Genomic DNA, 18,822 nt, shown 5'->3' with positions numbered 1-18,822 from the left:
GCTTCTCCCTCACCAGAAATCGAGTCGCATTTCTCACCTGTTGGGTATGCATTTGGGCTATTTGATTTCTTTCTGCTTTACAGAAATGCACTCCCACTGTGTTGGTTTTATTTCTCTTTGTTTTAGCATAACCAGTCTTCATGGGAGAGACATACTTAAAAGAATCCACGTGGTTACATTGCCCCTGAGGTTTGGTGTGCCGTGGTGGGGTCTGCACTCACACTTCCATTTCTGTGGAGACATAAACAATCCCCTCCCACTGGGTGAATCAGTGGCCTGCTACCCCAGTGCCATTGTCTCCCTCCTTTTTGCTCCCCCACTTTTCTTCTTCCCCTCCCCCACCCCCTGCCCTTTCCCCTTCTTTGTGTTGGAATAACATGTACATCTTGGGTTTGTTCTGTCCTCACCCAATTACCTATACCTCAACCCATAAAATGTGAGCTACGTAGCTTTTCTTCTATACCTACTGTACTGATTATATGTATCTCAGTGGACTCATGGTGTACTTGCCCTTTTGTGACTGGCTAACTTCGTTTAGCCTAATTTCCTCCTACTCTTCCCATGAGGCCATGTGCTTCTAGTTATCATCAGTGCTTTTTAGTAATGTGTAGTATTCCATTGTGTGTGTATTACAAAGTTTTCTAATTCACTCATCTATCAATGGCAATTAGGTTGTTTCCAATTCTTTGTGGATCAGTCCACAATAAACATTGGAGTGCAGATAACTGGTCTTGATCTCTTTCTTACCTCTTCTGGGTATATGCCCAGTAGAGAGATTCCTGGCTTGTAAGATAACTCAATTTCCATTTGCTTTAAATATCGCCAGATGGCTCTCCACAGTGGCTGGACATATCTGCATGACCACTAGTAGTGGAGGAGAGTTCCTCTCTAACCACATCCCTCCAACATTTGCTGCTTTCTGACTTTCTGATTTGGGCTGTCCTCAAGGGTGTTAGGTGGTATCTCATAATTGTAATTTGCCTTTCTCTAGTGGCTAGTGCCTGGGAATATTTTCTCATTTGTTTATTGGGCATTTGGGTCTCCTCTGTAGTGAAACTTCTGTTCATGTTTTGTGCCTATCTCTTCAGGGGTTAACTGTTTTCTTCTTTCTGAAGGTTTGGAGAGTATGGTAGCTTTTAGAAATAAGCCCCTTGTCTATTGTGTCATTGCTAAAACTCCTCTCCTAGTCTGTGGGTTTTCTTGCTACTCTCTTGGTAAAGTCTTTCAATGCACATGGTGTTTAATCCTTAGTATAACCCATTTATCACTTTTAGCGTCATATGTGTGGGTACCCTTCCCTATTGCAGTTAGCCTTTGTATTCCCTGCACCACGGTTTTTAGGTTGTCCAAAATTATTTTTAAAAGAATCCAGTGTCACAGAATCTCCCTCTTCTGTTGATGGGTTTTTATTCCTGCTTTCTTCCTCAAATGTATCCCCAAGAAAACCCATCCACCTATCTATTCAGGTATGAGGAAATGAAATGTCAGGTCCTAAGAGAATTGTATAAAATAACAGAGGTAGAGGGATGCCTATGACCGTATTACGTCCTGCCTGGGGATAATGTCCGTTACCTGCACAAAACTTCAATCACCCGGTTTTCTAGCTCCTGAAACAACCACAACACTTACTTCTTTGGTTCAGATGTATCCATCCTGAAAGGGTTCTCCAGAGAAGCAAAACAAGGGCAGTGAGGAGTGTGCATGAGTGGATATTTATGTAGTGAAAAGGAAGGATCAGAGCGAAGCGGTCCACACAGCAGTACAAAGAGCCCAGTCTGACTCACTTTTGTGGGTCAGTTAATAACCTGAAGATCTTTCCAAGTTGTGTGGCCAGTAGGCCCCCAAGGGCAAAAAAGCAGAAACTAGGAAGAAGGCGAGGTGATGAAGTATAACGAAGGCATGTAGGACAGCATGGCAGAGCAAGCCAGGGTGGAACCTCATGGTGCAGCAATTGAAAGAGCAGGCTGGTGATGTGGAATGCGCAGGCGTGGCAAGACGAGTAGAGTCAGCCCACATGCTGCCAAGGTGGAGTGGCCCCGAGGCACTGAATGGCATGGCATGGTGAGGCAGTCCACAGGTTGGCTAGGCAATGGCCGCAGGGAGCATGTCACCAAGGTAGCATGTGGCAAGGCAAGTGGATTAGACAGCATACTGTCCAACCAACAAGGAGGGCGAGAGAGAGGCCTGTCTTCGCAGAGGCCTGATACATCTAGGCCGCACTTCCAAGGGATATCATGAGGCTGCAACCTGATTGGCAGGGTCAACTCCACTCATCTCTTCTTGAGGGCCCCATGTTGCACACAAAAACCCCCAACTATCACCACCAGCTTCCTAGGGTCCGAGTGTAGAAGAGGAGCGATCAAACCCTTGCATAGTTCTGAGTTGATTGCTTCACACTTTCAACTTTTTTATATAAGATGCTAGAAGATATCATCTTGTCGTTCGGTGCCATCTGGTCAGCTCTGACCCACAGCGACTCCGAGAACAACAAAATGAAGCACTGCCTGGTCCTGCTACATCCTAATTCTTCCTATGTTTGTAAACAATGACTATATGATCTGAAGACTTATTTAAATTTTCATTCTCTTCCCATCAGATATTTATCTGGAAATGAGGGGTTCTTAGCATAGTCTTGGTAACTTAGCTTTCCAGATTGTTGTTATTGTTTTTAGGTGTTGTGACTCTATGTACAACACAATTAATGATGTGCCAACCTCAGAAATCCATTTGAGCCCATTGTTATAGCCACCGTGTCAATTCATCTGATTGAGAGTTCTCCTCTGATTTACCAAGCCTGATGGCTGTCTCTAGGGACTGGTCCGTCTAGATCAGTGGTTCTCAACCTTCCTAATGCAATTCCTCATGTTGTGGTGACACCCCCAACCATAACATTATTCCCGTTGCTATTTCATAACTGTCCTTTTTCTACTGTTATGAATCGGGCGACCCCGGTGAGAGGGTCTTTCGACCCCCAAAGGGGTCATGACCCACAGTTTGAGAACCACTGCTCTAGATACTATGTCCAAAATACTTGAGATAAAGTCTTACCATTTTCATTTCTAAGGAGCACTCAGGCTGTACTTCAGAATTGTGGAAAAGTATACTTATTTGGTATATTTTCTGTTTCCAGAGAAGATTCAAATTATCAGAATCCCACAACTACCACAGCACAAAGAATTGTTGATTCTAAGACCCATGTAGATTTGACTAGAAGTCGCTGAGTAACACGCAGCTTAAGGAATTGGAGACTAACTGAAAATAAAGTTGGAGGTTGGAATACACGTAGATGTATGTTGCCTCAGAAAAAAGACTTCCAGAATCCATTTCTAGAACATCACAGCCATTGAGAAACATGCAGAGCATATTTCTACTCTGGCATACCTGGGCTCCATCGATCACAATGGACGTGACCGCAGCAACGGGGTAAATCTGAGCGAGGCAGGAAGCGCCAGGAGGTGGGGCCTTTCCTAGCGCCATGCGTGTTTCCCAAGATATTTTCACAAAATTTGTCTTGGTAGAAAAATGTGGAACTGCCACATTTAATTTTATTATTTTGGTATCACCACATATGCTTCAAATTATGAATGCAACAAATTGGAGACTATAAATATTTCTATTGGCATTCATTATTTTTCAAATAGTTCCAAATGCTGATTCTTTTGAAGAAATTCCCTTGTATCAAGAAAGATAGTATTTTCCTTACCAGTGTCCTTTGATATGATTCCAAACATATTGCAGGCAAGAGTTTTGTCTGAGGGTTGATTTTAAGCAGTTGTTCTGGGAGGCTCTGACTCATTTTTTACAATAATTTTCAATAATCAAATTTTGAAAATTTGAGTTTTTCCTTTGTATTCTCTGGCTTATGTAACAACTGTTTACGTTTTGTAGGGATGTAAAAAAAGCAAACATATACTTGTTATTTTCATGTTTCTTATATGTATCATCAACTAAAGAACCCAAATTATTTTAAAGCCAAACCGAACATGGGCTGCCTAGCCCTTTAAATTATTTAATTTTTTGTAGTAGTTGTGAACACAACTTTCATATTATTTAAATAAGAGTATGTTTAGATTCTTAGATATAGCTAAGAGTATTAAAAACACTTCACATCATTGGACTGACGGTAGCTGGCTATCTCATGCATGTTTTCTGATCCTGGCTTGTGGTAGTCTGTTTCCTCCCTAATAAACTTTTGAGTATTGTCTGTGAGTTCCATGTAGATTTTTAAAATGAATCATTGGACCCTGTTTAAAAGTAGAATGCAATGGGAGGAATGAGTAAAGAAATATGGAGGGTGGAGGCAGCTGTAACCTCTGTCTTGTGGCAATCGGCCTTGGGCTGGTGAGGAGATGGATTCTCCTCCTTTGTATAGCCAAAGGAGACCACATAGGGCCTCCATTCAGTCTCCTCATTAATTGTTTTCAAAGGAGCTTCTTCAGGCTGTGCTAGGAGCAGCTTCGAAGGAAATACCACATTATTTATCTAACGGTAGGTCAGCATGATTAATATCGCATGAATTTATGGTAACTTGCTCTGGTTTGATTCGGTTGTTGTTAGCTGCTCTCAAGTAGGTTCTGACTCATAGCAACTCCATGTGTACAGAGTAGATCTGCTCCATAGGATGGGCAAGGCGTTGACATTGACTTTTCATGAGATCACCAGTCCTATTCCTGGTGCATCGTCATGTTAGGCAAAGTTTGCTAGAGAAACAAAACTAGGACACGAATGATTGTATATATGGATAGGTTTATATAGTGAGAAGAAATAGAACTGCTAATTAGTCTACACAGCAGTACAGAGGGCTCGGTTCAACTCACATTCATGGAGCAGTTCATTTGCTGAAGGTCCTGGAACTCACCCCAGCAATGTACTGAAGGAGGTCTCAAAGGAGCCTCAAGCTCTAGCAATGCATGGCAAGGCAACCTGATCCATGGATTGGCTGGGCTCTCAGGTAGTGCAGCACATGGTTGGGGCAAAGGACTAGCTCAAACAGCAGCACACTGGTCTGATCACCAGGGAGAAAGAGAGAAGGGCGCTGGCCTCAGGAAGCATTTCTCTGGGTGCTCTTCAATCAAGCTTCGACCTGATTAACGTCTGCCCACGTGTTCCTACGGAAGCTTAGTTGGCACAATAGACCTAACTCACGGGAGTGGTTTTGAGTTGGGCTGCTAATAGCAAAGTCAGTGATTCAAAACCACCAGGTACTTCGCAGGAGAAAGACAGGGCTCTCCCCTGCCATGATGAATTACAGTCTCAGAAACTCACAGGGGCATTTCTACCCTGACCTATAGGGTCACTATGAATTGGCATTGACCGCATGGCAGTGTTTGTTTTGTTTTAATGTCCCTAGGAGATTCTGGATGTGTTCCAACCATCCATCATTCAGCTGGCAGTTGAACACTCAGCCCTTTGAACCATCCAGCTACTCCTCGATTTGATTCTAAGAGTAAATGATTAACTTGCTTTATTTATGAAAAATTATAATAATTTGTAAATCATCAAGGGTTCATGAGGGTGGGAGGAGGGGGAAGGAGAGGGGAAAGAGCAGCTCATACCAAGGGCTCAAGTAAAAAAAATGTTTTGAAAATGATGATGGCAACAAATGTACAAATGTGCTTGACACTATGTATGTATGTATTGTGATAAGAGCTGCATGAGCCCCTACTCAAATGATTTTTAAAAAAATAGAAATTATGTAAGAAATACAAAAAATTGGAATGTAGTTTCACTCTTGTTCTTCCATGAAAAACAATATTTTTCTAATCCTATTCTTGACCCTAACACTAACCTTCACCTGAACAACCAAAATTTTAACCCCAACCCTAATTCTAACCCTAACTTTCCTAAACCAAACCCTAACCCTAACAACACTAAACCTAACAGTAGTCCTAATCCTAACCCTATCCCTAAACCAAACATAACAACCCTAACCCTATCCCTAACTCTAAACCTTACAACCCTACCCTAACACCCCAATCCTAACCCTATCCTTAAACCTATCAACCGTAACCATAATCCTAACATCCCTAACATTAATCCTAACCATCCATAACCATAACCCTAACAACCCTAATCCTAACCCCAAACCTAACCCTAACCCTTACCTTAGCCCTAACAAAAAAGAAAAGAAAAACAATAAATTTGAACAAACTAGGAATCTTGCTCTTCTTTACTTAGGTTTATATCAAAGAGAAAAAAAACTGAGAAGTCCTGGATAAGGCAAGTGTAGTATGAGGTCACTGTGGCTAGGTAGTCCATCAGGAGCCCTGGTGGTTCAGTGGTTGGTTTAAACCCACTAGCCATTTCACAGTATAAATATGTAGCAATCTCCTTCCATGGAGATCACAACTTTGGGAAGCATATAGGATAGCTTTACTGTGTCCCAAAAGATTGCTATGAGTCAGAATTGACTGCAGGAGGGTCCTTTTCTTCTGTTTTTTAAATGGTTTTTCTTGGTAAGTCCCATTCTCTCCTAATTTACAGGTGTCTACTCTTCAGACACTAAGCAACCTTTCATGGGAGAAAGAGGAACATGCAGAGGGGTGACCTTTCCTTTATAAGTGACCCAGCACCGAAAAGCTTTCCAACAACTACCAACCCCTGAGAGAAGGTTAAAATGAGACACTGGAAGGGATAACGTATTGGTGTCGGAATGCATAAGAGAGAGAGAGAGAGGCAAGGATACAGATTGTGGAGGAAAAGCAGTACTAGGTCCCTCCAACCTGACTAGGAGCAACACAATCTCAGGCCCCAAGTCCCCTCAACTCTTTCAACACAGTTACTTAGGAGAACATGCAATCTCCCTGTTTCTAAACTTAAATCGCAGTACCTATGTTCAACCAGTTTCTTCGGTTTTTCTCTACTGTCTGACTAATTCGTAACTATACCAACTTCTGTAATTCCCTTTTCCAACCCTTAACTCTGATTCTAAGCTCTTACTCATTTTCCTTCTTTTCTGACTAGCAACTTGGGTTGCTAGGAAATTCTTATCAAAGACTTTGAGGGGCATTTAGAAGCTGGATGGGTAGCATGTTACTTGTTACGCGGTAACAGAAGAAAACTACCCCATGGGTTGTAGCATTGCATCGATCACCTAGAACGAGATGCGGTATGACAAAACTGGGTCCCATTAACAGACAGTAAGCTGGGCCAATTTAATGGACTTGTATTTAAAATGAGTGACTCTATGTTCATAAGGAGTCCTGCTGGTGATGTTGCTAAAGAGTTGATGACTATCAGTGGTTCAGGGTTAGTGGTTCAAACCCATCAGTCACTCTTTGGAAGAAAGGTGGGCTCATCTGCATCTGTAAAGATTGATGGCCTGGAAACTCTGATGGTGATCACTGGGGGTTTTGTTCCAACATGTCTCCAGTAGGACATGTGGGCAGAGTTTAGCCTGTCAATCAGGTTGCAGCTTGATTGGAGGGCAACCACGATCAATCTCCAGTGGGTCACGCTCTCTCTCTGCTTCCACCTTCCTGTTGACAAGTCACACAGAGCCACAGAGAGCCCCGAGAGAGTCCTGGAGATGCTTCCACTCCCACTGGATCCACAAGACTTTGACCCACTGGCCTGTGATTTTCCTGCATTTTGCATCATTGCTTATGCTGCATGAATCTGGAGAGGGATTGATGGGCTAGTATGGGACATATGGGGTAATAGAGGACTTATGGACTTGACCTGCATTGAGCCAGGGCATTTGCTTAATATACAATTACTCTTTGATATCAAGTTCTATCTTAGACATATGTGAGTGTCTCTGGATTGTTTCTTTAGTCAACCCAGTCTACCCACCCATATAGGGTCACTATGAGTCAGAAACGACTTAATTGTAGTGAGTAATGTATGCTCATGTAATCTCAAAGAAAGAACGGAGAGATTGTAAGATCTCATCTTGTTCTTATATGGATTGAAAAAGTAAATTATAAAAGATCCTATGGATTAAAGGTGATGGTGTCTGAGTGATCTCTTTGGAATGTACTAGTATGTGGAAAGTGTAAAGACATCTATTTTGCATACAGCATTTGGGTGCTTCTTGAAGATGACACATCTAAACTGGGAACTAATAGGTGTAGGCTATGCATTGGACAGATCACCATACAGTCCATGGTTCAAACCAGATGCTCATCGAGATGAAGATAAGGCTGGCCACTCTCATCAAGACGTACAGTCTCGGAAACACTATATAGAATCAGCTAAATGACAGTGGTATATAACTAGGAATGAATTAGGAAAGATTATATGTGTGTTTGCAAGTTTCTGATCTGGAGACCTAGATTGCATCCTGACTGGTTTGGGAAAATATTTTCCTGTCAGCAATTTAAAGTTTCAAATAAAATGAGGGTGTTGGGTATAAGTCTCAAGGATGACCCGAGGGAAATTCAGTCATCCATCCAGCATTTCGCATCGCGGGTTTCGCAAAGTGCTTCTAACTACAATGCCAGTAGTCCCAGACCACTAGCTGCTCCCCAGGAGAAAGATGAGGTTTTCTGTTTTATTACATTTTCCCAGTCTCAAACCACAGGGTAGTTCCACTTGGCCCTATGCGTCATAGTCAACTGAATGGCAATGAGAGCCACCTACTCAAAAGGTGTCACCATTTAGTGCACTCAGGCTCAACACACTATGTTCGGGAGTAGAACTGAGTTCCATAGGGGTTAATTAACTGTGAGTTTTACAAAAACTGGTCCCTAGGTCTTCTTCCTATGGAGTGACTATGAGAATCCAAGCCATCAAGCTTGGTTGGGCAGGCAAGTGCACGACACCACCCTGCTAATGGCCGAGACAACGGAGTATTTAGCAAAGGGCTGACTAAGGAATGCACCAAGGTACAGATAAGGCAACTATGAGAGAATTTAAGTTAATAAAGAAATTTAATTTAATAACAATAAAAACCAAATCCACTGTCGTCAAGTTAATTCAGACTCATAGCAACCATATAGGACAGATAATACCTGCTCACATAAGGTTTTCAAGGCTGTAATCTTAATGGAAACTAACTGCCACGTCTTCCTCCCAAAGAGCAGCTGGTGGGTGTGAATCATCAGGTTTACGTTAATAGCTGAGCGACTAATCACTGCTCATCTAAGGCTCCCTAATAAAGGACACTTCAAACAAAGTGAACAAAAAAATTCACTGCTATGGAATTAGTCCCAAGTCATAGTGGCCCTATAGGACAGAGTAGAACTGCCTCTTTGGGGTTCCCAAGGTTGTATCTCTTTAAGAAACAGAAAGCCTTACGTTTTTCCCACTGGTGGATTCAAACTGATGACCTTGTAGTTAGCATCCCAAATCATAATCTTTTATCAAGGGTTACTTTCTGTACAGTAATATGGCCTCAATAGTCTGGAGGCTTGGGAAGGTGTGGAGCATTGAAAGACTGGAGAGCCCCAGGCCAAACCTGCTGCATAATTTGTCACCAAGCTGACTAAATGCTGGGGGAAAACAATGCTTTCTCTGCTGAGTCCAGTATGACAGTATACCTTCCATGACTCCATTCAGTGAGGCAATGCTCCACTTCGCTCAGCCTTTTCTCGCTTCCTGAAAGGATCATCCTTCTGAAGACAAAAGTCGAAGAGGGTGTAAAGAATTGCTCTACAGCTACAAAAAAGGGAGCCAGGATGCTTACATTTCTGTCCTTACATTCTGTAGATTGCACAGAGGTGAAACTTGAAGCCACACTAAAGGGTGCAAAGGAAGAGAAAAATAATCAAGACCCACACGCATATTACACCGCACGTGTGTCGGCAACACCCGGACAGAAACCATTCAAAGCAATACTCTCTTTGACAGGAGGCCTCAAATAGAGGAAGTTGTGTGGGTGAAGAGGTGGCGGTTTGATGTTAGATAGGCTCCTTTAGAAAGATGGGTCTCTTTGTTCCTAATTTTGAAAATTCGGACAAGTTGCTTAACCACTGTCATTCTTGGTTTCGTTCTCTGTAGAACTGGAGTTTTCCAAGCCTGCTACCTGGAATTGGAGGGTGAAGAGCTTGGAAAGAATGAGACATCACTCGTTTACAGTTCAGTCATTACCAGTATTGCAGTAAATGGCAGGGAGGTGCCGCCTCTCGTTTCCCTACCGCCAAAAGGCAGCGATCAGACACATGTCCACACTCCATCCTTATGTACCTCCTCTGACATCCCTCTGTATTGGGTTCTAGAACTCCTTTCATTGTCCACACAGAACGCATAGACAATACTCATAGCTATTGGAGGGTAGGGTTATTAAAAATGAATATGTTACCACAAGCCAAGAACAGTAAATAGTAAGGATGAAGTCACTGATCCTCAGCAAGAACTCTTCTTATCCACCCGCCAAGTCTCTTTCTGGTCTTCAGCCTCTTAGCCACGGGCTCCCTTGTGCTCTGCCTCCCTGGACCAGGGAGCCCACCTGTTTGTCTGTCTGACACTCCCATCATCTTGGCTCTGCTCCTCTTGCTCGGTCCCACAGTCTCGGTGCTGGTCTCTGGTGGGTGCCTCAGTCCCAGCCTCCACCTTTTCAGAAAGAAGAGATCTAGACTGCCAGACAGCCCTGGGCTTTCTCTCTGTGTCCCACATGGTATAAGAACAGCCCGGGACGTTTGTGTCAGCCATCCCAGTGTTTCAGATTAGGTGGGCATAGATGGCAATGTAACATTTGCATATCTGACAAATGCCCAAGCTGTGCTGCTAACTCAGGGACACATTAGAGATGACGTCTCTAAAGGATCTATCCTTTCTGTTTAATTTCTAATATTGGATATGAGTCCTATCTATAAAATTGTATCTTTGTGACCTAAGTATTAGACCTAAGTATTGTGACCTAAGAATAACAATAATTGTTATAATGTTTTAGAAATATAAATGTTATGATGTTTTAGAAAGAGCTACCAAGATGATGCTCAACCGAAAGCAGTGGTTTGTTTAAAACACGGCAGGCTGTCTTGTGAGTCGTGGTGAACAGCAATGGAGGTGGACATACCTGCTCTCCTCTAGCTTGCCTGTTGCCTGGGGCAGAGGTCTGATATGCTGCCAAGCTCCATTCTTTTGCTTTTTCTTTAACCTACTTCGACCCCAACCGTTCTTCCCATGGCACCGGATATGTACGCTAGGCTCAAGAATTTGTCGCAGTGGTACACAGGAATCACGGTAAATAATCATCATTAAGGAGGCTTAGAGAATTTAGTAGGCTGCAAAAAGTCAGGATCAGCAAATGGCACAGAGAAAGCCATTGGTCCCCCGCAGGCCCTCTTCCTAGACAGCAGTAAAGTCTTTCCCAGTCCCCAGTCTAAGTCACAAGGTCCCTTGGTCATTGTCTCCACGAGCTAGGCAGCCAGCTCACCTGTCGCCCTTCCCCACAGATCCATAGTCATGGGCCAGATAAAGAGAGGGACCCCGTAGCCTTGGCACTGCTCCTCTGAACCGCTGTGCCCCTGTCTCTGGTGCATCTGGTCTCAGCATCTCTGCCATTTCAGACGGAAATCGTGGACAGGCTCTTCCAAGTTCGACAGGGTTTTCTCCTGTTGATCCTTTAAGGATGGTGCATCCTCATAGCCAGGGGTGGGGTGGTGATAGGGCAGTACTGAAAACTGACCGATCCTCTTTATTGGTGTGACACAGGCCCTATTAGTAGAGTCCCACCAAGTCACTTGGTAGGAGTTACAGAGACATGGGTCAAAGGGCCACAGGGATCCACCCCCCTTAGGTTTTCAACCATGACCTTGGCCCGACAAAGATTTCCCTTCAGGCAGCATTTGAACACGATGCCAGATTGCCTGCGCACCCTTCTTCGTGTTTTATATTGATTCTCAGAGAGATCATCTTCAGCATTCCATTTTCCAGAAATCTCGTGGCTTTGTGAAAATTTAAATAGAGCCAGAAAAAATGTGAGTAGTTTCTCTTTGTAATCACATTAGTATAATGGATGTTCCTAATGGGTATTAGGCACTTCTGTTTTAATGTTCTGGCCTATGATGCTCTCCAGGTGAACATTGCCTTCTTATGACTGCCCTCAAAAGTGTCAGTAAGATTGACTGTAGAGACTTCTAAGCCTCGGCACTAATATCTTAAAGCCCCATCTTTTATTAAGCCTTTCAGGGTAAGCCTTATCCACCAGATGAGCTTGCCCTGCACATTGCCATTGTCCGCCATATGGCTCAGACACTGTGGGTTTTCCTCTTCACCCTGAATTCTTCGTGGACTTGATACCCTCGATTTTCCTTTTCTTCTCCCACATTTGATTCTACTTTCTTTAGTCCAGTTTCCTAGACCAATTCCCTTAAAACTTTAAGCTTCATGAACATATTTCTTCTTGTTGACTTATTCTCTATCATGAGACTAAAACAAATGAATAGAAATAAGGAAAACAGATGTTAAGGGAAAGGATGAATACACATATTATTATAACCTTGCTATCATTGAGCAAGATTTTAAAAAAACCACCAACTTCTTTGAAATCTTCTGTGAAAACAGTCACTCCAAACACCGTCATCCACATGCCTATACTAAGAACACTACCCGTTAGCTGTTTTTCATTAAAAAGATAAAAGGAAAAGAGGTTTTTTTTTTTTTAAGTATCTGGCTACACACACCTACTTTAGGACAAAGATATAGGCATTCTAAAGTCTTCAGACTAGATTACAGCAACATCATGAGCAAGCAGGTTTTCCCTTCTGCCCCCTTTTCTCCAACCTTCACATCTCCTGATATGATAATACGCACTTCCGATCTGCAGGACAAAGTTTTAAAAAATTATAATTGGAAAGACTTATTTAGCATAACCTGTATAGCCGGAAACTTACATGTGGCAAGAGTAGCACAGAGTTCTCAGGTCTTGTAACAGGGAACAGTAATTAGAATTGAATGAATCTATTTGACTTAATAGTGGTCCATGTCAAGGCCCACACCTTTGATCTTGAAAGTCAGAGACAATTGTTATAAAAATAATTTCTCTTAAAACATGTGTTCCTTGAATTTGATATTTTAGTTCTTATAATATTACCCATTGACTACTAAGACATACACAACAGTGCCAGCACTTGGGTGAATAACAAATGAGCAAGGTACTTATTATTTTTAAAGTAGAAGCTACCAAATAGTCTACCATTACGCTCAGTTGAGGGTGTTCCTTGTGGTCTGGGTGTGGTTCCATTGGAGTCTTGAACTGCAATTGCATGAGACCTTCACCTGTGAACTTGGAGTTCATTTAGAGAAGATGCATCTGTTGAACTAGAAGGCATTCCTCACATTGGCAGTGGTGGGACAGTTCCTTAGTAGAGAGAGAAAATTTGTTTTCACACATGCATGTAGTTTAAAAATCACATTGCGAGTGACAATGTGCCTGAGACATACAGAGGAAACTAGCCATCGAATTATAATGAAAGAAAGCAGGAAGCGTGAGCGAGACACACTGAGTTAGAAGAGTCTTATAATTCTTCCCCCTAGCCCCAGGCTACTCCTTGTAGGTCAGAAACTTGATCACAATGGGGAAGTTATTTGCACAAGACTGCAGGATATTGCTTACACTTCCTGGCCAGAGTCCCAGTGGAATTGTAATGGCTTTCATTCATGCTGTACCATTGTTAATCCTTTTTTTTTAACTAAATAAGGGAGAATCAGGTTGAAGATTACCAATGAATAAAAATAGTTTCTGTAGAAACAGTTCTATTTGCCAGGAAAATGCCACCTGATAGTGGTACTAGCGCTGTTGAGCTCAAGCAGCAGAGTAAACCTTCAGTTTCATATGAAGTAATTGTGGCATAAACAGTCTGCACGACCGACTCTCTAGGGAAGCAGTTATCTTTCACATACTTGCTCCCATTTACCACGATGTGTAGAACTTCTCTCCTAAGAACTTTGTGTTACTTGAGTATTTTCGAGAAACAAATCCACAGAAACTCATGTATAAGACAGAGTTTTATAAAAAGTGTAAGTGTGCATCAAGAAAAAAACACAACCCAGTGCTGCCCAAACCCACAAGTCCAACATTAACCTATATGTCTGACACCAGTCCACAAAGTCCTCCTCCATCTTACAAAACACACACTATGATGCAGACTGCAGGAGGAAAGCTGAGTTATTGAATGTGTAAGCATCTCAGCGCTGGCAGGGATCTCCACACGACTGCTCCAGCACCCAGGGCTGCATTGGGGTAGGTCCATGTGGCTTCGCCTCAGGGATATCATGCAGGAAGTGAGCCTTGCCAGATAGATCAGGGAACTGGTTAAGGCAGCTGCACCCTGGTCTGACCATCAGAAAGCAAAAGACCCGAGAACTAGAAAGGTGAGGCTCACTGAGCCATTTATCCCTCAGCCCTTCAATTAACCAAATCTGTGTTTATCGGCCAGGTTGGCACAATTAACTACTTCAAGCATGAAATATTTAGTCCCATTTAATATTTCTTTCTTTTTATTCCTTCCTTCCCTTTCTCCCTCCATTTCCCCCTCACTCATTTCTTCCATTTTTTCTATCTCTACTTTCTCTCATTTGCTTGCCCACCTACTCTTTCTCCATCCTGTCTTTTTTTCTTTTGAGTGTGCAGCTAGCTGCCTGTTCGAGAAAATTGTTTTTCTGTGTTAACAGAAAGACCACATACACATGGTGACTATATCAGATTTCCCCCCCCCCCCCATATTTTAGACCCTAAGAGTCTGAATCCAGGGTGCCAGCTCCGGTAGAAAGTTTTCTCTGCCAATTCTGGAGGAGGGTTCTCGTCTCTCTCTATTTCTGCTCCTAGGTAATCTTCATGTGGCTTGGCATTTCTCTTCCCACCATCTTTACTTGTTTGTTTGTCTGAATCAGCTTTTAATTTTTGTAAAAGGGTGATTTTAAATACACCCTAAATGAATTCTGCCTCATTCATGTACACAAAGACAACCTAACCCCCAATCGGATGATAAAGAGAGGCGTGTGGTTTTTAGGTGCTGCCGAGTCTGTTCTGACACATGGAAGGAAACACTGCCCAGTATTTGCCACCCTCAACAATTGTTGTTTTGTAGGACTACATTTTGCAACCACTGGGTCAATCTATCTTGTTGAGGTTCTTCCTCATTTTCACTACCCCTTTGCTTTACCAAGAATGATGTCCACTATTAGCTATCCCCCTGCTTTGCCATTAACTATGTCCTTAGATCCACCATTAACTTGGTCCCTGACTCCAGGAGATAGGAGTAAGCATGGCTCTGTCCAGCATCAGACCATCCCTATGATCGATTTTCTATACAATTCATAATTTGTGTGTGGTGAGTGGTGGCAATATATGCAGTGCATAAATTCATACTAATGCAAATTTCCAGCATGGCAGCAAGAATTCTACCAATTAGGCATCATGCCCTGCAACAAGTAAGTGGAGGAACTAAACCCTTAGTCCATATCCATCTGACTCTGAAATCTTTGATTTTAAAATCTGCACTGCAATGTCTACAACCATAATTTTTAAAAACTATATCTTAGGCAGATTCAATCGATGTACAGGCCACAAATCTCTCTACGTCTGGAAAATGAAACCAGGCCCCTTTCTTTTTCTTTCATAGTACTCATTTTTCCTGCTGTGTGTGCCTTGAGCAACTTGCTCTGAGTTAGTGCACTTAGTGGTGTCACCAGGGAAGATTCTCAGGTCTGGATATAATCTGGAAACATTTTGGAAAACAATATACAAGAGAAATATAAATATTTATTGAAAAATTATATTAATGGTGACAGTTGTGACTGTACATATGATAGAAAAAAATGGGACTACATATCAGGAATGCCTGCGATGTTTATACAGTTGGTTTTATTTTATTTATTGAAAGAAAGAAGACAAATGTGGACAGTGGTTATTAACTCTTGATTCAAAGCACATGGACTTTTTTAATATCATGCTATTCATACTATTATGTACTTTTTAAGCTAAAACCCAATTTAAAAGAATCAATTCTGCCAAATTAGACGAGGAAGTAAATTGATACCATGAAGCATTTCTTTAATAATAGGAGTGGAATGGATTCGTTGCAACAGAAAAAATAAACAAAAGAAATTGAAAACATTAATGATGTGGTGAAAATAGCATCTGCTTCTCATCACACAAAGGACGAAAATTGTTATTGAAAAAGACAAAAATAAAAAATAAAACAATAAACATACATGAGATAAACATGCTTCAGATTAAAGCACACTGTGACCAAATTTTAAATATCCAATGCAGTGTAAGAAAAGAGTGATTATTTGACAATGTGTTAGGAATATTTCTAAATGGTCTTTGATACAAAGAAATGCAAACGTTCCGGCGATGATTATTTGCACAGCGGTTATATTGCAGTCGCCATCCTGGTGAGGCAGCGAGCTAAGCACCGGGTTGGGAACCGGCCATCAGTGGTTGGAATCCACCAGTCACTCCTGGAGAGAAAGCTCAGGCAATTTGCCCCTGACTAAACCGCTTTCGGATTTCTATGGGACACTTCTATCCCGTCGAGTCCTTTCAGAGCCAGAGTGACCCTGTGGACAACAGGAAACAGCTCTGCCTCATAGCGCAGCATCTTCAGAGCTGTTCTTGTGGTTGAGCCCATTGGTGCAGCCACTGTGTCAATCCATATTTTCGAGCGCCTTCCTCAATTGCTCTCCCACTCCACTTTACCAGTTGCAATGTCCTTCTCTAGAGAGTGGTCTCTCCTGACAACATGTCTAAATACTTGGGATGAATTCTTGATAACCTTTCCTCTAAGGAGCATTTTGAATGTACTTTAGCTTAAAAAAAAGGTTTATTCTTTAAAAAATATTTTTATTGGGGACTCTTACAGCTCTTATCACAATCTATACATACATCCACTGTGTCAAGCACATTTGTGCATATGTTGCCATCATCGTTCTCAAAACATTTTCTTTCTACTTGAGTCCTTGATATCAGCTCATTTTCACCTTCCCCCTCCCTCCCTCATTAACCCTTGAAATTTATAATTTTTGTTCATGTCTTACACTGACCTATGTCACCCTTCACCTACTTTTCTGCTCCCCTGGGAGGGCTTTATACGTAGATCATTGTGATCGGTTCCCCTTTCTACCCCACCTTCCTCTACCCCTCCTGGTATCTCTACTCTATTGGTCCTGAGGGGTTTATATGTCCTGGAAAGCCTGTGTTTCTAGTTCTTATGGGTACCCGTGTACATGCTCTGGTCTAGCTGGATTTGTAAGGTAGAATTGGGGTTATGATAGTGGGGGGTTAGCATTAAAGAACTAGAGCAGCAGTTCTCAACCTGTTGGTCGTGACCCCTTTGGGGTGCCCGATTCATAACAGTATCAAAACTACAGTTATGAAGTAGCAGCAAAAGTAATTTTATGTTTGGGGGGGGGGTCACCACAACACGAGGAACTGTATTAAATGGCCATGGCATTAGGAAGGTTGAGAACCACTGAACTAGAGGAAAGTTGTGTTTCATCAGTGCTATACTACACCCTGACTGGCTTGTCTCTTCCTTCTGACCCTTCTGTAAGGGGATATCCAATAGAGACTTGATTATTCTTTGGTCAGTCTATGATACTCACAATATTCTTTGCCAGAACAATAATTCAGATACATTGATTTTTCTTTGGTTTTCCTTAGTCAGTGTCCAACTTCCACATGCGTATAAACAATGGAAAATACCATGGCTTGGGTCAGATGCACCTTAATCCTCAAAGTAACCTTGTAGCTTTTCAACACTTGAAACTTGAAAGAGTGTTATGCAACAGATTTACCCAATCAATATATTGTTTGACCTCTTGCTGGCTGCTTCCATGAGCATTCATTGTGGAACCATGTAAGATTAAATCCTTGACAACTACAATCCTTTCTCTGCTTTTCTTGATACTAATTCTGATCTCTCTTTTTTTTACCCCCATCATTTTATTGGGGGCTCTTACAGCTCTCATGACATTCCATACATAAATTGTAAAAATATGTTGTCATCATCATTTCTAAGATATTTTTTACTTGAACCCTTGATAAAAGCTACCCTTATTTCTCCTCCCTCCTCCACCCTCCCACTCTCCTATATCCTTGATCAATAATATATAGTTATTGTTATTTCATATCTCACACTGTCCTTTGTCTCCCTTCATGTGCATTTCTGTTATTTGTCCCGTTTGAGGGGGAGTATATATCCAATTGTGATGGGTTCCCCTTTTCTCACCCTTCCCTCTCTCCTCCTCTCATGCTAACTCTACTTCCATTCCTGTCTTGAGGGAGTTATCTTTCCTCAATTCCCTGCGTGGAGAGCTCTTATCTGTACCAGTGTGTGTTCTCTAGTCTAGCCAGATTTATTTAAGTTAGAACTGGTAGTGGGAGAGGGAGGAGGAAGTATTCAGGAACTAGAAGAACAATATGTGATTTGTCAGTGCTATACTACACCTTGGTTGGATCATCCCTTCCTTATAACCCTTCTGTGGGGGGATAGACAATACTCTATAGATGGGCGTTGGGTCTCCACTCCAACCCCGCTCTTTCACATTGATATAGTTGTTTGTTTTGGATCTTTTGATACTTGTTGCCTGATCCCGTCAACACCTCATGATCACCCAGGCTGGTGTGCTTCTTCCATGTGGGCTTATTTGCTTTCTGACTAGATGGCTGCTTGTTTAACTTGAAGCTGTTTAGACCTCAGATGCTATATCTTTTGATAGCCAGGCACCATCTGCTTTCTTCACCACATTTGCTTATGTACCCATTTTGTCTTCAATGATTGTGTTGGAATGTGAGTATCAAAGAGTGCCAAGTTATCATAAGACAGGCCTTGATTAGAGGCCCAATATCCATCTGCAATCTCAATCCTTATCATATAAATATATGTACATTGACCTCTATCCGTTTTATTATAAGTTAATATATTTACA

Source organism: Tenrec ecaudatus, chromosome 2 (genome assembly GCF_050624435.1).
Source record: "Tenrec ecaudatus isolate mTenEca1 chromosome 2, mTenEca1.hap1, whole genome shotgun sequence".
Lineage (NCBI taxonomy): Eukaryota > Metazoa > Chordata > Mammalia > Afrosoricida > Tenrecidae > Tenrec > Tenrec ecaudatus.
Note: the sequence above shows the minus strand (reverse complement) of the source record.